Genomic DNA, 7,426 nt, shown 5'->3' on the forward strand with positions numbered 1-7,426 from the left:
AGTTTAAAAAGAAATACATAACAGATTTTTTGGAAAGCGAGGTTCGGGAGACTATCTTTTCAATGAACCACAATAAGGCTCCGGGCCCTGATGGGTTTCCGGTTGAATCCTATCAACAGTTCTAGGAAACTGTCAATGATGATTTAATGCAAATGTTTACGGATTTAGCCAAGGGATATCTCCCCCTGTTTAGCCTCAATTTTGGAAAAATTAGCCTCATTCCTAAGGTTCAGGTGGCAAATGTTATTCAACAGTATAGGCCAATCTGTCTTCAGAATGTGAGCTATAAAATCTTCACCAAGGTGGCCACCAACAAGTTAGGATCAGTGGCATATAAGGTTGTTAGCTCGACCTAGTCTGCCTTTATTAAAGGTCGTAATATTTTGGAAGGGGTGGTAATCCTGCACGAAACATCACATGAACTCCATCGGAAAAAACATAATGGAGTAATTTTAAAGCTAGACTTTGAGAAGGCTTATGATAAGGTGTGGTGGCCTTTTCTTTTCCAGGCACTCCGTTTGAAGGGTTTCTCGCCCAAATGGATATCTTGGATTAAAACCTTCATCTCGGGTGGAAGTGTAGCGATGGATGTCAATGATGATGTTGGACACTACTTCCAAACAAAAAAGGGCTCAGACAGGAGACCCTTTGTCCCCTATATTATTCAATATAATGGTGGATTTGCTAAAAGTTCTCATCAGTAGGGCTAAACTGGATGAACAGTTCGAGGGACTAATTCCGCACCTTGTGGATGGCAGACTCTCAATACTCCAGTATGTAGATGACACTATACTCTTTATGGACCATGACATAGACAAAGCGTGCAATATGAAGCTGCTTCTATTTGCATTTGAACAAGCTTCAGGTCTAAAAATCAATTTCCACAAGAGTGAGGTTTTCTTTGTTTCGGGGCTGCCTAAGAGAAATTATAACACTATATAGAACTCTTTGGATGTAAGCCAGAGAAACTCTCCATCAGCTACCTTTGTATTCCAATCCATTTCAGAAAATTAAGAATTAGGGATTAGGCTAAAGTTGAAGAGCGCTTTGAAAAGAGCCTTAGCAGCTGGAAAGGGAAACACCTGTCTATCGGAGGACGCTTGACCTTGATTAGTTCAGTACTCAGCAGCTTACCGATGTATATGATGTCCTTCTTCCACCTTCCTAAAGGAGTCCTTAGGAAGCTCAACTATTTCCACTCAAGATTCTTTTGGCAGGGGAATGATAACAAAAGGAAATATAGACTTGTCAAATGGGATATTCTGTGTCAAACTAAGGATCAAGGGGCCTTGGAATCCTAGAGTTGAATACGACGAATACTGCCCTCCTTAGTAAATGGATATACAAACTACTCACCGCTGATGGAATATGGCAACAACTTCTCCGCAATAAATATGTAGGCTCAAAACCTTTGTCTCAGGTTGAGTGGAAACTTGGGGATTCCCACTTCTGGTGTGGCTTAATGAAAGTAAAGCCAACTTTTTTTTGCTATGGATCCTTTCTCCTAAAAGATGGATCACAGGTAAGGTTCTGCGAGGATACATGGCTCGATGGGTCCTCTTTAAGAGACCAATATCCAAGCCTGTATAACATTGTGAGACATAAATCCATAACTATAGCAAAAGTAATGAGTGTATTCCCTCCTACCTTTTCCTGGCGGTGTCGGTGTTTCGACCCCAGGGGGTCCCTGGACCGACGAGTAAATTGTCGTTGCGTGTCCCAGCCCAGATGGGTTGGCGCGAGACGGGACACAAAGGGGGGAGAACAGTAAGGGTAACCCGCGGCCTTTGTGTTGTCCTGCGCCCAGGGCGGATGGATGCACTTGCAGTAGGGGGTTACAAGCGTTCGCGTGGGAGAGAGCGAGAGCGAGAGCCTTATGCGTCGGCCCGTTCTCCTGCGCGGCCAACCCTCTCGTACGAGAGCCCTGGACCTTCCTTTTATAGGCGTAAGGAGAGGGCCCAGGTGTACAATGGGGGTGTAGCAATGTGCTAACGTGTCTAGCAGAGAGGAGCTAGTGCCCTATGTACATGCCGTCGTGGCTGTCGGAGAGGTGTTGCTGCCCTGTTCATGTGATGTCGTGGCCGTCGGAGGAGAGCTAGAGCCCTGCGGAAGGACAGCTGTCGGGGCTGTCGAATCCTTGCTGACGTCTCCTTGCTTCCGTAAGGGGCTGAGAGCCGCCGTCGTCATGGAGCACGCGGGGCGCCATCATTTTTTGTTTACCGGGGCGAGCCAGATGGGACGCCGGTCTTTTTCCCCATAGCCTGAGCTAGCTAGGGGTAGGGTAATGATGCCCCCCTGTGACGTGGTCGGTCCGAGCCTTAGGTCGGGCGAGGCGGAGGCTCCTCCGAGGTCGAGGTTGAGTCCGAGCCCTGGGTCGGGCGAGGCGGAGACCGTCTTCCGAGGCCGAGGCTGTGTCCGAGCCCTGGGGTCGGGCGAGGCGGAGTTCGTCGTCCAACGTCGAGGTTGAGCCCGAGCCCTGGGGTCGGGCGAGGCGGAGATAGTCTTCCGAGGCCGAGGCTGTGTCCGAGCCCTGGGTCGGGCGAGGCGGAGTCCGTCGTCCAGCGTCGAGGTTAAGCCCGAGCCCTGGGGTCAGGCGAGGCGGAGCTTCCTATGGCGCCCGAGGCTGGACTTAGCTGCTGTCAGCCTCACTCTGTCGAGTGGCACAGCAGTCGGAGCGACGCAGGCGGCGCTGTTTTCTTGTCAAGTCGGTCAGTGGAGCGGTGAAGTGACTGCGGTCACTTCGGCTCTGTCGACTGAAGAGGGTGCGTTAGGATAAGGTGTCAGGCGATCCTTGCATTAAATGCTCCTGCGATACGGTCGGTTGGCGTGGCGATCTGGCCAAGGTTGCTTCTCTGCGAAGACTGGGCCTCGGGCGAGCCGAAGGTGTGTCCGTTGCTTGAGGGGGCCCTCGGGCGAGACGTGAATCCTCTGGGGTCGGCTGCCTTTGCCCGAGGCTGGGCTCGAGCGAGGCGAGATCGTGTCCCTTGAGTGGACTGAGCCTTGACCTTAATCGCGCCCATCAGGCCTTTGCAGCTTTGTGCTGATGGGGGTTACTAGCTAAGATTAGGAGTCTTGGGGGTACCCCTAATTATGGTCCCCGACAGTAGCCCCCGAGCCTTGAAGGGAGTGTTGATACTCGCTTGGAGGCTTTTGTCGCACTTTTTTGCAAGGGGACCGGCCTTTTTCGGTTGCGTTTCGTTCCGGTGGGTGCGCGCGAGCGCACCCGCCGGGTGTAGCCCCTGAGGCCTCGGAGGAGTGGTTTGACTCCTTCGAGGTCTTAGTGCGTTTCGTGATGCTTCGGCCGGTCTGGTCATTCCCTCATGCGAACTGGCCATAGCCCAGGTGCATAGTCGAGTCCGAAGTTCTCGGGCTGGTATGTTGACGCTGTCAACGGTTTGGCCGGAGCTGGGTTTGCGAGAGCAACCCCCGAGCCTCCGCACAGAGCGAGAGGACGGTCAAGGACAGACTCGGCTTTTTTCATACGCCCCTGCGTCGCCTTTCCGCAAGGAGGAGGGGGGGAAGCACCATGTTGCCCTCGGAGGGCGTCAAACATGGTGTCTCCAGTGAGTTGCTAACGGGTAATCCGAGTGGACGCCCGTGCCCCATTCGTTAAGGGTCGGCTAGTGGCCCGGAGGCGCGCTCCAAAAGTACCTGCGGGCGATTCGCCGGACCCGGTCCCCTTTTGACGGGGTCCGAGGGCTCGATGCCTCCCTCTGGTGGGATTCCGTTACGAAATCATTCCCGTCGGTCTCGGAAATGTCCTAGGGTACCTCGGGAGCGTAGCCCGAGCCTTGGTTGTGTATCGAACGTACCCAGAGTCATCCCTCACTCTGCGTGCTCTGAGGCGGCTGTCGAACCCTTCGGGGGCCAGCCTACGAACCCCTGATCAGTAGTGGGCGCGGAGCCCGAGTGGCTTGAGGCGGCTGTCGAACCCCTCTGAGGGGCTAGCCTTCGAACCTCTGACCAGTAGTGGGCGCGGAGCCCGAGTGCTCTGAGGCGGCTGTCGAACCCTTCCGAGGGGCCAGCCTTCGAACCTCTGATAAGTAGTAGGCGTGAAGCCTGAGTGCTCTGAGGCGGCTGTTGAACCCTTCCGAGGGGCCAGCCTTCAAACCTCTGATCAGTAGGAGGGCTCGGGGCCCGCTTCCTTCGCGGAGAAGGATCCCTTTCAGAGTGTCCCCTTTCCCGGTCCCTGTGGCAAGAGAGAGAGAGGAAGAGGAAAAGGATACGAAATCGAACGACGTGGCACACCTTTTTTGACGTGGTCATTATGGCGGAGGTGAAGCGTCGCCTGCTTCGCCTGCCAAAGGTGCCGCCTGTCCTGCCGCAGAGTTAATGCGACGGGACGAGTGGTTCGCGGGGCAGCCGTTGTGCGTGCACGAGCCGTTCGAGGAACGGAACACGGACGCGTCGTCTTCACGCTGTGGGAGAGGGTTCTCTCGCTGTCCCAGGAGGGGGCGTGAGCTTGCTGACAACTTGACTGCTGCTTCTGCCCGCCCGCCACCGCCATTACTGCCGGCCCATTTCTGGCCGTATCGACCGTCGCGCCTTCTCCCGCGGCTGACTGACCCGTGACCGATGTGCTCGGTTGGCACTGTCGGGTCATGCGCAGGGTCGCCTTGAGTCGCGGCACCGGTTCCGCAGTCGAGGAGGCGCGGTACTGGCACGAGTGGCGGTGCAGTTTCTCGTACGTAGTAACCGGCGCGCCGGTTACATGACGTGTGGGCCTGGGCCTCCATGCTGGACGCGTCGAAGTCAAAAGGGTGCGCCCCCTTGGTGCGGTTGCATGCCGCCTGCATGGCGGTCCGCCCTTTCACCCGCTGGTTCGGGCGATAGTGGAGGAAAGCTTGTAACCGCTGGGCTGTTGTGCGCTCCGCGCGCGACGGTTTGGCTTCTTCTGTCCTGGGCCAGCTTGCATGACGCGTGGGACCCAGCCCCCTTGTCGTAGGGGGAGGACCTTGGAGCATGTTGGAGAAGACTCAGTCCGCGCCGGCTGAGGACGCAAGTGGGGAGAGTCGCCTTTAAAAGGAGGGTGACCCCCCTTGGATGGCAACCATGTCTTCGCACTCCATGTATCGCGTCCTTCCACCTTCGGAGCCCCCGGATGGGGAGCGCTCGCGTCGCTTTCGTCTTGCTGTCGTTGGAGGAACGCAACTTCACGGAAGTTGGTACCTTTCAGCCATCGCTCGGCTTCAAGGATTTTCATCAGGCAGCCCGGCCGCATCCCCTCGCCGGTGGTCACCCAAGATGGTGACCACCAGTCCGATGGTGGGGAGAAGCGAGCCGGGCTGCGGCCTCTGCCCCGCCCTCAGCTTCAAGGATCTTCATCATCCTTGCTGGGGCGGAGGGTGGGCTGAGCCGGAGCTCTACCTCCCGCACGGGTTTGTGGGTCACCCTCTCCTTCAGCATTCAGGGGAGAGGGTGCTCACTGGCCTAGCGGAAGGGGCGGACTCCGACAACGCGGGGCTGGTCGGCCGCGAGCGTCGTCAGCTTCAGCGCGTTGGGCTCGCTGGCTAAGCTAGCTCTGGCTCGGCTCCCGGTGCCCCCTCCCACCGTACGAGCGGTCGCCGCGCTGCGCGCCCCGGAGGGCCGCCCAAGATGTCGCACGCTGCTAGGGCGACGTTCGTGTTCTTGGGCTGTCCTGCCTTTGCTCCGGTACGACGCCTCTTGCGCGGAGGTCAGTGCTTGCCTGTCCGGGAGGATCCAAGTGGGGATCTACCGGTGGGCAGATGGTTGCCGTCGTCGACGTTAAGGTGGTGGCGGCTGAAGAAGTCCTCATTGCCGACGAGATCGCCGCCACCATCCGCGCTCCGGGCCTCCGGCTCTTTGGCTTTGATAGCTTGTCCTCGCCCCTCGAGTGGGGACGTGGGCGAGGAGCTCATCGCAGCATCGTCCGCCCTGAGGTCATCGCTGCTGCTGTTTGGCCACTCGGAGCGGAGGTCGTTGTCGCTGCTGCCGGAGCGAGCGTCGGCGAGCCACCAGGGGTTTTGTCGCTCCGCAGGCCCTCCAATGTGGGGGGTTGTTCGTACCATGTTTTTTCCTCATTTTCGAGCACTGGAACTCGCCTGTCGGCTAGCCGAACCGCTTAACCAAGTGTGAGTTGCCTCGTGCGAAGGTGACGAGTGAGGTATCCGTATCCCGGAGGCGTACGAGTCCCTCGGCTCGGTCGGCCTTGCCGCCCGAGGCTTCTCTTGCTTAGTTAAAGGAACCCTCGGCCGCTCTGCGATGAGCCGGAGCCGGAGGCAGCAGTGTCAGCATGGACAGAGGCAGAGTTGGCTTGAAAAGAAGACTTCGTCGGCCGGGGCTTGGCCGGGTCGTCCACTGGCGGGACCAGCGCTGGAGTCGGGTTGCCGAGGCCATGAGCCGGGCTGGTGTCCTCGAGGGAAAGCTGGCTGAGGCTTCGGGGCGACCGGCCGAGCCGTCTGCTCAGGCCGGGTTCCTGGAGGAGACCCTGGCGGCGATGGCCCGGGCGTGGTGCTGACGTCGTCCTTCGGAGCGGAGATCCTTCGCCCGTGTTGCCGTCCGAGGCTCGGTCGGACTTCGCCGAAGGTGGAGTTGACGCCGAGGGTGCTGCTACTCCCCCTCCATCGACGTCTAAGCCTGCAGGATCGGTTCGCCTGTAGTATGCATATGTTTTTTGCGACCGCCGAGGCCCAAACATACTGTCGTCGCGTTGTAAAGCTACGTTTCTTTTCCTCTTGTTTCGAGTATCAGGGCTTGCTCGTCGGTAGCAGCATCGTTTATCCGAGCTAGAGTTACTTCTCACGGAAGGTGATGAGTGAGGTATCCGTATCCCGGAGGCGTAGGAATCCCTCGGCTCGGTCGGCCTTGCCGCTTACGTGTACTCTTGCTCGTCCGCGGGATTCTATTATCGACGTAGCCGAGAAAACCCGAAAAATCGTTTCGGCAGAAAGTCTTTTGAGCGTTAAGGCTTGTTCGGTCAGCAGGATCGCTCATCCGAACGCGAGTTACTTCTCGCAGAAGGCGATGAGTGAGGTATCCATATCCCGGAGGCAGAGGAGTCCCTCAGCTCGGTCGGCCTTGCCTGCTTACGTGTACTCCGTCGTTTTCATGATCCCACTACCGAAGTAGTCGAAAAGCATGAAAGATATTCTGGCAGAAAGACTTTTTCCGAGGAAAATTTTGACGCGGAGGGGGTTCCCCCCTTCTAGCCCCCGATGGAGGGTCGGGCTTTGCCGAGGCAAGGCTGACCCTTCCTTGATGGTTAGACTTCATATGTAAACGAGGTATATGAACGGCTTGAAAACATCTTAAGGGTAGAAGCGACGTAGCTGTCGGATGTTCCAAGCATTGTTGTAGACCTCGCCTTGACTGTTGGCCAGCTTGTACGTCCCTGGGCTTCAAAACCTTCGCGATGACGAACGGCCCTTCCCAGGGAGGCGTGAGCTTGTGCCGCCCTCGGGCGTCT

This window comes from Zea mays, chromosome 1 (assembly GCF_902167145.1).
Source record: "Zea mays cultivar B73 chromosome 1, Zm-B73-REFERENCE-NAM-5.0, whole genome shotgun sequence".
NCBI lineage: Eukaryota > Viridiplantae > Streptophyta > Magnoliopsida > Poales > Poaceae > Zea > Zea mays.